This window comes from Ochotona princeps, chromosome 19, assembly GCF_030435755.1.
Source record: "Ochotona princeps isolate mOchPri1 chromosome 19, mOchPri1.hap1, whole genome shotgun sequence".
Taxonomy (NCBI): domain Eukaryota; kingdom Metazoa; phylum Chordata; class Mammalia; order Lagomorpha; family Ochotonidae; genus Ochotona; species Ochotona princeps.
This window is the reverse complement of record NC_080850.1, coordinates 19,245,077-19,257,950: the sequence shown is the minus strand read 5'-3', so window position 1 is coordinate 19,257,950 and position 12,874 is coordinate 19,245,077. Positions and strand designations below refer to the sequence as shown.

The following is a 12,874-nucleotide window of genomic DNA, read 5'->3' as shown; positions in this document are numbered from 1 at the left end:
AAAACACCCATCTGATCTAGCTACCATGTTCCAGAAAGTCTCAGTGCCATAGATTTTATGTTGCTTGATATTGGGAATACAGTTTGTTAGACTCTTGATAGGTCACTGAGCATCTAATAGGCAGGATACAGTGGCTTAGTGCCTTGTTTATGTCAAGCAGAATTAACAAAGTAGCTTATACTGAAATAGGAACCTAGGAGGGTATTAGGGCACAGTGGGTTAAGACAACATATTTGGGATATTTGAATCCCCTATCAGAGTGCCTGGGATCACTATCTCTGCCTCTGTCTTTCTACTTCCTGCCTGGAAGGAAATGACCCTAATGCTTGTGTTCCTGCAACACATGTGGGGAGGCTTGGACTAAGTTTCTGTCCCCTGGCTTCATCCTGCCTGTGCCATGGCTAGTATACACATTTGGAGAGTTAACCAATAGATGAGATCTCTCTCTCTCTCTCTTTCTCTCTTCTCCTTTCCTACCCGCAACCTCCCAAACCCTCTCCCTGATCCACATTAGTCTTTCAAACAAATAAACAAAGCTGAAAGAATCAGAACCACATGTAGCCATGATTGTATGAACTGTGATCTTGTTCCTGCAAATACATGACCCAGATGAATTTTAGTTAACACCTCAAAATCAATCCATCGTTGGATGTTGTAGAACTTGAATGTAACAGTTTGACTACTTCTTCCTGGCAGAAAAGATGTTAAATTAACTGTGGAATGAGGTTCAGGAGGATATATAGTTGGAAGAGAGTTTTTAAAGTGGTTTTGGAGTTGAGGTACACAGATAGGGGAATCTGGTTTTTACAACAAAAACCTTGCCATTGCTAGGTGATTTCCTTAGGCCATGCAAGCCACATTTTCTCTGTTCTGTTTTATCCTTTCCATTCGCTCTCCATGTCCTTTTTAATGCTTTCATCACCGCCAGGTTCTCTTGTCTTCTTTCTGTGTGTATCTTACATAATCACTGCTCACCCTGTTTCTATTGAATATTAAGCAGCAACCCTTTCTCACTTAGGATTCAAAGGCCTTCATAATAACACAGAGTAGAGATATTATTCTATGTGTTAGAGGCTGAAGAGAAGTTGACTACCCAAACTCATATAGATGTGTGAACTCTGCTATATTAATGCTGATGGATTGTAAGTGGGAAGTTTGGTGGATCTCACTGTGCTAAGAGGGAGTTCTGCAAGTCATTTGGACCATGCTCTTAGGATTAGTGCTTGTGAGTGGAGTGGTTATTTGAACACAGTCTGGCCTAGCTCACCATGTGATTGTCTCTGTGTATCCTCAGTCTTTGCCAGCCTACTTGACCCTGGCCTGCTTGACCCTGGCTGTGATCTCCAAGCTGTACACCAGACTCAACCCTTTGCATCCCAATAAGCTTCTCTAAGGTGTCAGAGTTAAAGTAATGCAAAGCTGACTGATATTCCCCTTTGACTGCCTTCTAAGCTGTCTGATCATGAATAAGCTGTCCTTTTCTCCTCCCCAAATGGGAGAAATACAAGTTTTCATGTGAGGTTTTCAAGGAAGACGCTAGACACAGTGAGCATCCCACAGTAGGTACACAAGGATTGGTATAGCTCTTTCTATTGTTAGTGTGCTTCTGTCACCTGTATCCTAGTCTCTCAAACTTTTCTCTCTCAGGGTTCAACACCTCCCTCTCCTCTGCCTCAAACTAAGGCCTCTCAGAGGGAATCTGGGCTCTGGGAAGTCATTTCTTAGGGGATTTCAGTAACAATGTGGAAATGCTAGCCTTTAGAAAAGGCCTAATGGGTTTCCCTTGTTACTAGTGAAATATAATTAGAGATGATTTCAGTAATTCTTTCATGGAATGCTTCTTTCTTCTTAGTCTCACTTTCCATGGTTGTTAGGGAAATAGCGGTCCCTAGATGTTCCAACATACAGTTAAACCTCACTCAGCATCTTACAAATATAACAAACTGTATGTATAACAATATTCTTTTAAATTGGCAGTATGAGTTAAAGTTAAAAGATCAAACTCTTTGAATATGTGTTGTAGAAATTGTTTTACTTACTAGAGAGTATTAACACTGTTTAATACTGTTTAATTAGGGCCACGTTTTACAGTTAATTGCTAATTGCATTTTAAATATCTATTAAATATGGATATCTGCCCCTTCCTTTAAATGTTAGGTACTATGAGGACTAATAAAAAGCTCAAGGAAAACAAATATTGTGAAAGTTTATTCATGGATTTCCAAATTTTCTGCACCAAAATAAACTTACCTTTTAGTTATATTTTCCATAAAATACAGCACCCTTATATGTTTGCTAAGTTGTTGGGAAATTTTGTGTTTTTCTAAGTCCAGCAGAGTACAAGAAATGCTATTTCACCAAGGCAGGCTTCTCTTAGTTGTTTTTCTAGACTGATGTTTCCACTGAAGATGTGTGTTCTACATGTGAGCAGCAGAGTGTTCGAACTGTGACTTCAGCTGAAGGTCTATAGTATTGTAAAACATAGGAGAAAATGAGATTGGGGAATGTGGAGGGAGGAAAAGAGGGATGGGAGGAAGCCTTACACCTACAAAATTGTATAATAGAAAACAAAATATATCAAACCAAGTGAAAAAAAATGTGTGTTCTAATTCATGGCTAACACATGTGCATATTTGTTTCAAATGTGTAAAACTTGGGAGTTTGAACTTGAAAGTACCATAGCTCTCATGGGAAAACTTTGCTGACTAAATCTAGTTAATGCTCAGAGTTTCAGTGTGAAAGCCCAACTGTGTCTAATCCACTCCCTATAAACATTTTCAACTGGGGTTGGAAGATGCTCCGAGTCAGGGACTAAGTGGAGGCAGGGATCTAGTGACTTAAGAAGCTGAAGGGATTTTCTCTCCGACTCACCAATTTCCTCCAGACAGTTGAGGGATTGATACTGGACCGCATGCAGCCTTCTGTTCTCTGTTTAATACCATGAATGTGAAGGCATCCACCTCTTCTCTCTTAGCTCTGTTTCCTTCTTGACATGTATAGCAATAAATTCTTTGTGATGTACCCCAGGTACATTGCTTGATCACCCTCCTCAAATAATGCTTGATGGTTCAGTTCCCAAGAGCTGGCGCTGAGAATCTGTTTCACATCAAAATGCATTTCAGTGACATGTGTAATCCTCTGTAAGCTTGACAAGAAAGCCTGGTTTCTGTTCCCTATGCTTCCTTTTGTGTGTGTGAGAGGATGGGAGATATAATTTGTCTTACTCTGAAGGTGAGAATTAGAGAAAAAAATTGAGGCGCCAGAATAATGTTGTTCTGAGGTAGAAATAAAACTACTGGAACAATGATAAAGAGAAATGAGTGGGGGATATGAATTTAAATATAGAACAGGTATAGAAAAGGAGAGCCAAATTGCTTCACTTTGTTGGTTAAATGTAGGTCACGTTCTTAAAAAATCTAAACTTGTTTCTTAAGTGCAGGAAACTTTGAAATACCATAAATATTTGGAGTGAAATAAAGGGAACAGTAATAAAGGCCTCTGTCCCTCTGTCCCCCAACCCCTGCCCTTATTCCATTCCCGGGGGGCTGCAGTGTGAATGTGATGCCCGTTCTTCAACTACCCCGTTGGGCTATTTTGGGAAAGCTACTGAGCTCTTCCAGGCTGTTCTCATGTTTGTGAAGTGAGGACAACACTAATTACTTACGTTGTACCATGGTTGAGAGGACTAAAGCATATTTTCCATTTTTAATAAATGTCTGCAAACAAAGAGCTCAGTGAATATTAGAAATTGGCATTTTTCCAGGCACTGACAAGCGTACATATCTTTGGACAAGTAAATGTAGTTCCACGTTATGCATGCTGTGATGTAAGTTACTATTTTTAAATTAAACATGTGCTAGAAAAGTTATATGTATTATTTAATATAATTAATGTATACAATCATATCACAGTTATTCATGTTTGTCGGCTTTAATCATTCTTAATTTCCTCTCCATCTACGTTTCCTGTGTTGAGGAATTCCACATTAAAAATTTGTATGTGTGTATATCTATATTTTTTATACTCATGTGATATAGACAGAAGCACCTGTGTGTGTTTATATGCAGTTTTGTAATTGATTTACATAAGTAAGATTATGGCGTACAAAGTTATATATTTGATGATGTATAAAAACCATGGAAGACCTTTCGCTGAGCTTCCCTTGCTAATGGAGCTGGAAAGCTGAGCATTTGCATTTCCGGCTGAGTTCTGACTGCTGTGGTGGGCTGGTGTTCTGATGCTGCCCCTATTATAGTCAAGCGAAATCTGTTGTAAGGATATTTACGGAAGTTTCTTTTCTAATAGGTGATTTGGCTTTGAGGGCTTCTTCCTTCATTCTTCTTAGAAAGCAGAAATGGAACCTGTAATGAGATGGCATGTCTAATTCTCATGTTGAGAGACGTGTAAGGACAAATACAATATCAGTAGTGGCATGATAACAGTAAAAAGCTGCAAGCCTGATGTCATTTCAAAGGATTAAGTTCGTGCCAGCAACTGCTGACCTCAGGATTTTTAAAATAAAATCTACTTTGCAAAACCTAGGTTTCTTGTTTTTATTTTCTTTACGATTAGACATATCTAAAAGATTAACTTGTTTGTTTAAAAAACAAAGATTTCTCATTTAGAGGGGCACACAATTACTTGAGCTGTTGCCACTGTCTTCAAAGATTTGCATTCTACCATGAGGCGGTTGGAGTTGGGAGCTGGAGACAGGAATCAAACTAGGTACGCTGAAGTGAGACACAGGTATCCAAGCCTCCATCTTGCCAACTCCAGAAGTATTTGTAGCTGATATATGTTTCTTTATCTTCTTTTTGTTACTCGAAGAAATTTACTCCCCAAGTGGCCACAATGGCCAGAGCTGATGTGAAGCCAGGAGTTAGGAGCCTCTTCCAGATTTCCCACGTGGGTGCAGAGTCCCAGGCAGGGAGCAAGATGGAATGCAGAGCAGCTGGGATATGAACCGGCATGCATATGGGATATTGAAGGATGCAAGGTGAGGACTTAGCCACTAGGGTGTTGTGCTGGGTCCCATATTTTAAAATTTTATTTTTGTATACATAAAGTCTTATCAGTAACAAAAGAACAATTTTTGTTGTTTTTTTCAACCAGTTTTTATGCCGCTTATTATTTTTTATTACGTTTTATTTTATGACACAGTTTCATAGGCTCTGGGATTCCCCCAAGCCCTCCCCGTACCCTCCCCCCATGGTGGATTTCTCCAATCATAATTCTTTCCAATCATAATTCTTTCATTCCAATCATTCAAGCCAGTCATAATTCTTTCATTGCAAGCATGTGCTTTGCATAGTGTCCAGCATCTTATTGTCCAGATAAATTCAACAATTTTTGGGGGAGACCATCTCTGGTCTGAAGGCAGAGCTGGCAGAATATCATCCCAACCTATTAAAAGCTACAACATAACATCAACAACTGTTTACAACCTTAGGGAGTTAAATGACATGGTAGTGAGTGACCAATATGTTAGAAAATGCAAGTTCTTAACCACATTCTGTGATTACTTCATTGACATTTCAATTTTAGTTTATACACAACTGGCTGCTATACACCTTAAAATGGCTACAGGGTACTAAGCTGTCTCGTGTCTAGTTTCACTTTTGTATTTAGTAGTTTATAGTGTTGAAGCATAATTTTTACTGAACTTGGTGCATTTTGGGATAGTCCCTGCTGGCTTATAACTCTAACAAGGCATATGTCAACAATTGAGGCACTAAACAGCTTTAGGAGGGGTGTGCAGAGAAATCTTCAATACCCTACTGAGGAGTAAATTATCTTTGTGTCCTACCTAGTAAGGTATATGTGAGTCCAAGCTGACCATTTCCTGTCTGTTTCTAAGCTTTCCTTGTTGTACTCTGTCTAGCTAATCTAATTTTTTTGGGGGGTGGGGCTCCAGAGCAACCCTGATGGTCATTGTAAGAGAGGGTGGGGATCTAAAGTTGGAACTAAGTAAGGACCAGCAAAAGCTCCTCTCCTGATTCCCGAAGAAAGTGTACTGTTCTGTTTCTATGTACCACTCAGGGCTCCTGGCTGTTGTTTTGATGACATTGGCTCCTGCAGGGTAGGATTTGGGCTTCTTCCATCCCATGTGGTGGATACAAACGGGAATGGATGACCTCAGAGTTCTCGGTCTCCGAAGGCACTCCAATTTCCTGTGCTCTCCTTGGCAGTTGGGATATAGTCCTTGGTGCCCGTACTGATAGTTCTTGGTGAGGTACGTGGAGTCTTATGCCACTTATTTTTAAAATCACATTGTATTTGTAAGAATCTCTGAAACAGTGTTTTTTTTTTTACATTGAAAAATTTTTATGACACAGGTTAATAGGCACGGGGGTCTCCCTTTCCCCTTTCCAATCTCTCTTCTTTCCCCTCGTTCCCCCCTCCAGTCTTACAATGAGTGTGTTTTGGGAATTTTCACAAGTCCATCATGCTGCCATTGAGGTGCCTCCTAACAGTGTGGGAAATTATCAGCCTTTCACTGTGAGTCCATCCCGACACGGTATGCATGGCACATACCGCTCTCTGTGAAACAGTGTTTTGAATAGAAGCGTGATATTATATAGCCCTAATGCGTTTCTGTTTATAATTGAAATGGATATCATGTTTCACCACTGAGGTTCTTGGGTTATAGTTGATCGTTTTTGGTAAGTATGATAGTTAAGTAGTTTCCTTCTATTCCTGGTTTATGGAAAACACTTTCAGTTTTTATTAGAGCCATTCTCTCTCCCTGATTGTGTTAAAAACACTATTGAGTATTAAACCCAGAGATAGCAAGCCTCTTCTTAGGTGAATAAAAGCAGAATGTGGGGATAGAACTAGTTCATTATAATTTTAAAATTCCCCAAATAATTCTTATGAATATATAGTGTCAAGAACCACTGATTTATTGATTTGCCAGCAAAGTTTTCTGCTATATATATATATATATATATATATATATGTTTTAATGATGTGATGTTCTGATAAACTTCCTGAATTTAAACCTCCTGTGCTTTGCCAGAATACTTCTTCACAGCTATATGTGTAAAACTATCTTGAAGCTTTGCTGAATTTCACGTTTCAACTACTGGTATGAGTATGGTTGGTGTTCCATTTTCTCTTTTTCCACTAAGTTAGTTGTATTTTGATATTAATATTATGCTGGCATCCTATGTGAAATTTTGAAATTTCAGTCTTTGGATTCTTAATAGCCTGAATGAGTTTCAAGAAGAGTTTTACCATCATTTCACCCAACATTGGATAAGTGTATCTATGAGCTCCCACGTGCATATCAGGGGCTCTAGTATTTAGGTCATCTGCTGCTGCTTTACTTGTCACCAGGAAAATCGATTGGAAGTAGAGCAGCCAGGTCTTGAACTAGCACCAATATGGAACACCAGCCTCTCAGCAGTTTACCCAGTATGTCACAATGCCATCACTTAAATAAACATAAATAAAACATAGCATAAAATTTTAAAGATTGTTTTCGACTCAAAAGCAACGAACAGGAGTTGTCTAGACTGTATTAATTAAGTCATCAAAGAGTTGCCATCAAAATAGTAACTAGAGGATGGTGTTCTAAGCACAGCCAGTTATCACCTGACTGTCTCAGAGTGCCTGTTCAAGTCCTTGCTATTCTGATTCTGATCCAGCTTCCTGCTAATACAGCTAGAAAGTTGGTGCAAAATGGTGTATGCCAGTGGGGTCCTGCCACCCACATGGGAAATTGGCTTCAAAGCTTGCTCTTCCATTAGAACATTCTGTATCACATTAATTCCTCATTTGTCTCCCTTTATGTTCCCTTTCTCTACCTTTTTCTTCTCTTGGGACCTAGCAGAGGTTATCCACAAGTTCCTTGGACTTACATAGACGACTTTCCTTCCTCTTTGGTAATTTTCTCCTATCCAAGTACTAACCAGGCCCGACCCTGCTTAGCTTCCGAGATCAGACGAGATCGGGCGCGTTCAGGGTGGTATGGCCGTAGACCCTCTTTGGTAATTTTCTTGCTCATTAAAATTGCTGTAGATTCTGGGAAAGTGGGGTAAAAAGGAACAGCCAAAGTGTGTTTTAAGTCCTTACTCTCTTGGATAAATATTGATGAAAGAGGGGACTGAAGAATTCATTAAAATGAAGATTCTTACATTCATCTTTTCTTGGATTACACCAATCAGTTCTGTTTTACTTCGTCTGTAGTCGAAGTCTTTTGCCTTTCTAACGTGATCTTATTTTTTTCTGAGCACAAGAATTATTCAAACTTATTAAGAAAAGATAATTAAATAGATTAAAAAAATTGGACCTCCAAATCTCAAAACTTCCATATGACCCTTTTGGCAAATATATTTTTTCTGTACTAGTAATTTTGCTTAAGTGTTGTCATTTACATGTTGTGTAATCTCCATTTTTCATTTTGAGGAACTTCTATGAATTTGAACAAAAGGGTTAATGAACTAGACAAGGGAAAGGGCTTTGGACTTAAAGGAGCAATAAAATATTGCAAGGTGACTACAAAACATATGTCAGAAGCTAACGACAGGTAACATTTATTTAGTTTGTTTCTATAGACTCCTTTTGGTGCCATCTCTGTTCATCAAAAAATTATTCTCATCTTTCTGATGAGGAGGACACATCCCTAACAGAAATTTATACTGCTTTTAGGCAGATTTGTAGAGAACAATCAGCAATCATTGTGTCTGACTTACATGATGTTGTTGCTTTCAGATCAAAATAATCCTTGTGGTAAAGTGTCATGTTTTGGGTGGCGTATTCTGATCTCCATTAAAAGGAAAATGGAGCCATAGAATCTGATTGTAGGAAATGACTTTGATGTTCACTCCACCCAGTTTTTTGTATGAACCTTGAATTACCAACCATAAACTGTCTCTCTGCTTCTTTCCATATCTTCTTGGCTCTTTCCCCTGTGTTATTTCCCTTACTCTCATTTAATTCTCTTGTTGTCTTCATTTTTCTCTTTAATTTGTAGCAACTCAAACACATCTTTTCACCTCTTGGGTGGTTGTTTTCTAAGCCCGTTGCTATCACTTACCTTTCTGTTGTTTTTGTGTCATGCAGCTCTGCCAGGGAGCCCAGATACATTTTACAATATTAATGATGTGCTGTAAGAAGCTAACATAACATTTTATAACCCTATAACAAATCTTATTATCAGATGACAATGAAGTACAGTACATTAAATATTCATCATCCTTGGTTTACTTTAAAACTTTAACAGAGGATACAGCGGAAAGCCTGCTTCAGACTAATTACTGTTCTAAATATACAGCTTGCTTTTCAATATTGAACGGGTGACTCATAAAACCATGATTGAAAACAATGTGGTGTATCAATCAAATGCCCTGGTGACATGCACCATGAAATTATATATCCTGTTCTTTTACAGACAGTGTAGCTATATTTTTGCAGTGGTTTCAGCACTAAGTCAGGAGACACACAGTTGCTCTCCCAGGAGTTGGCTAGGTCTCCTCATGTCATTCAAGCTGAGGGTTTTACTTCTGCTTATTTACAGTCCAGATTTTTACTTGCAAGACTGAGTTACACAGGGAACAGGGAGGGAGGGAGGAGGAGGAAGAGGAGAGAGAGAGAATGAGGAAGGGAAGGAAGGGAGGGAGGGAGGGAGGGAGGGAGGGAGAGAGAGAGAGAATGAATGAGAATGGTAATGAGAATGAGTATGAATATGATGAATCTTCTGTGTACTGGTTCACTCTCTGTCTACAACAAGGGACTAAGATAGGTTGAAGCCAGGAGCCGGGAGCTTGCTTAAGGTCTCTTGTATGGTTGTAGCGAATCTAAGAACTTAAGCCATCTTCTGATACTTTCCCATGCACATTAACAGGAAGCTGGATCAGAAGTGGAGCAGCTGGAACTCAGACTAGTGCACATGTAGTCTGCCAGCACTGCAGGCAGTGGATTAACATGCCCCACTATAGTAACAACCAGAGTTAGGAATTTTCCACAGTGTAAATAGTAGTCAGTAAATTCAAGATCACCGAAGAATTTCAAAAATACATAGCAAGAGGCATATTGTTGTAAACTGAGGAAATAAAGGGGATAATATTAAGAGAAACTGGAGAAAATAGATTTCTGGAGTGCAGTTAAGCAAGCTTTCTCTAAAGGGCCCAAAAGTATTTATGTTGGTCTTTAAGTGCTGTTTGATTTTTGTCACTGCAACTTAGCTCTGCCATTGTAGTGTGAAGGAAGCCACAGATGAGGGCCAGCAGGGTGGCATAGTAAGCTAAGGCTCTGCCTGTGGAGCTGGCATTTCATATGTGTGCCAGTTCAGGTCAAGGGTGCTCCACTTCCAATCCAGCTCCCTGCTAGTGTACCTGGAAAAGCATTGAAGATGGTCTGGGTAGGTAGCAGAGAATGGCTCAATTGCTTGGACCCGTATGTGAGACCTGGAAGGAGCTTCTGGCCCCCAGATCCAGAGCAACACAGCTTAGGCTGCTGTGATCATTTGGGAAGTGAATCAACCAATGGGAGACCTCCTTCTCTCTGTAGATCTGTCTTTCCGATAAAAATAAATCTTTGAAAAAGCTGCAGATTATATGTAAATGCTTGAGTATTGGTATGTAGAACTCTTAAAGTAGATTATAGTTAGGATTTTGTTTGTCTTGAGTAAAAGCCAACATCTGGACAATGAAATGGAGTCTTGCAGCCTTAGGGTCTTCGATATGTTAAAAGGAAATTATTATGAAACAGGAATTCTATGTCAAAATATCTTTTGTGATAGAAGTAACAATTTTTATTTTTCACACAGTGCAAAGACTTTATACTATCGTCAGTTTCTTCCTAAAAGAAATCCTAGTGAACAAAGTTCAAATTAGAACTTAGAACTTAAGTGGTCTCAGGTGAAAAATCTGAGGTGCCAGAGGAAATGAAAAATAAAAAGTGTAGACCAAAATGGAATTGAATAATAATTTTAACAACTTGTGAAAACAGAATGGAAATAATTGCGTAAGAAATACACGTAAGTTAAGAAGGTAGAAAGCAAGTTAGCTAGATATTCTATGGGTAAACAATAAGCTTATTAGACATCTTTTGCTATGTGCAAAATTCATACCGTATACCCACTAAGTAAAGAAGCCAAGGGCATAGCCAAAAAATCAGTAGGCCTTAAGAACAATGGAATGAGAACACTCACTACAAAAGACAATAGTAGGGAGAAAAAGAAACATTGAAACTGTTGGAAAAACAGCTGAAATGATGAAATAGTTGGTTAAGCTGAAACATATTATTGATTACGTAAATATCAGTATGTTAAAACTCCAGGTTTTTAAAACCAGTGTTCTCACAGCAATAAAAATCTTGTCTATAATGTTTGTTAAAGAGAGATGTAAAACACAAGAAATCCCACTGCTCCCAAATAGGACGGAAATGGATCTCCTGTGTAAATACTAATAAAGAGGTGATGCAGCTGTGTTAATGTGAGATAAACTGGAATTTAAGGCATAAAATTATTAGAAATTTGCTTACTTTGTAATGCTGGAAGTTGTGATTCAGCAGAAAGATACAATTGTATACTTCTAGTAATATGCCTGAAATGGCTGAAGAAAAACTTCACAGAGTAAAAACACACATGAAATTTATAAGCATTTTAACAACTTCTCTTCATAATCCATGGAGCCAACAGACCAAAACAATCCAGAAAACCAGAGTGATTAAAAAATGCAATAAAGCAGAAATCCAGTGAAAATGAGAGGAAGAAAACAGAAATTAAAGGAAATTGAAAATAGATTATAGAATTAACATAAAATTTACTTCTTTAGGAGAAACAACCATATAATTGATGAATTTGAAGAAGGCTAATCAGGAGAGAAGACAAAAGAGCTTATGTAAAAATGAAAGAGACATCATTACAGAACTTTAGATCATTTTAAAAGGTAGTAAGATATTACGTTTTGATGGCAAAAAACTTGTAAAGCAAATGTAGAAATGGGTAGCCAAATAGAAATTAACCAAACTCATTAAAGATTAAGGAAACCTGAAGATCCTATAATAAAGAAATTAAATCACCTTTTCAAAAGCTCCCCTCAGAGAACCTCCACACCATTAGCTTGCTAAAGATTCATTTCTGTCTGTAGTAAATGTTTTTATCAAATAAGAAATGTATCAGGAATTTCTTAATTTGATAAAGTGTGTCTGCAGAAGACTTACTGCAAACATCTTTCATGGTGAAATATTGAAACTTGTCCTTTATTGTTGGTTATGTAGTAGGGCTATTGCTATAAACACATTGTACTGACCAGTATCTCCAGTTCAGTAAAGAATCAAAGAGAGAGTAAAAAGGAAATTAAGTAAGGAAAGGAAGACACAGAATTTCATTATTTTAAATGCTATAGAAAATGAAACAATATACTGCAAGTTATTAACAATGATAAATTTAGCAAGACTGCTGGAGATGAAACCAAGATATGACACATGATATTATAAATGGGGTCAAAAAATTCAGCTTGTAAAATTTGAGTGCTCATTTCTGATCAGCATAAGGTAAAGGAGAGTATTTTCACACCATCTGTACTAACACACACACACACACACACACACACACACACAAATGGTAGTAAAGATCAAAATTACCCACTATACGAAGTTCAAGAAAGTACCACATAATCAGAAAGTAAAAGTAGTCACTTTCTAACTGAGGGCCTCCTGCTTCCAGAGAAGAACTTTATCCTACTTGCATAGAAGGGAATATAGACCAAGCAGAACTGAAAGACTGATTGCTTTATATCTGAATTTGCAGTGTTACAGACCATGTCATCAGAGTTTTACTCTAAAAATTCAGTTGCATTTCCATAAGTCAGAAACGACAGAAAATGAAATTAAAGAAAATATTACATTATAGGAGCAAATATAATAT

The 12,874-nt window shown here is 38.0% G+C and overlaps 1 long non-coding RNA gene across 1 annotated transcript in view; it reads left to right on the top strand.

Moving 5' to 3' along the window:
• The window catches only part of LOC131482639 (uncharacterized), a 306,389-nt gene that overhangs the window by 209,888 nt on the left and 83,627 nt on the right, over positions 1-12,874 (top strand). The window lies entirely within an intron of this gene.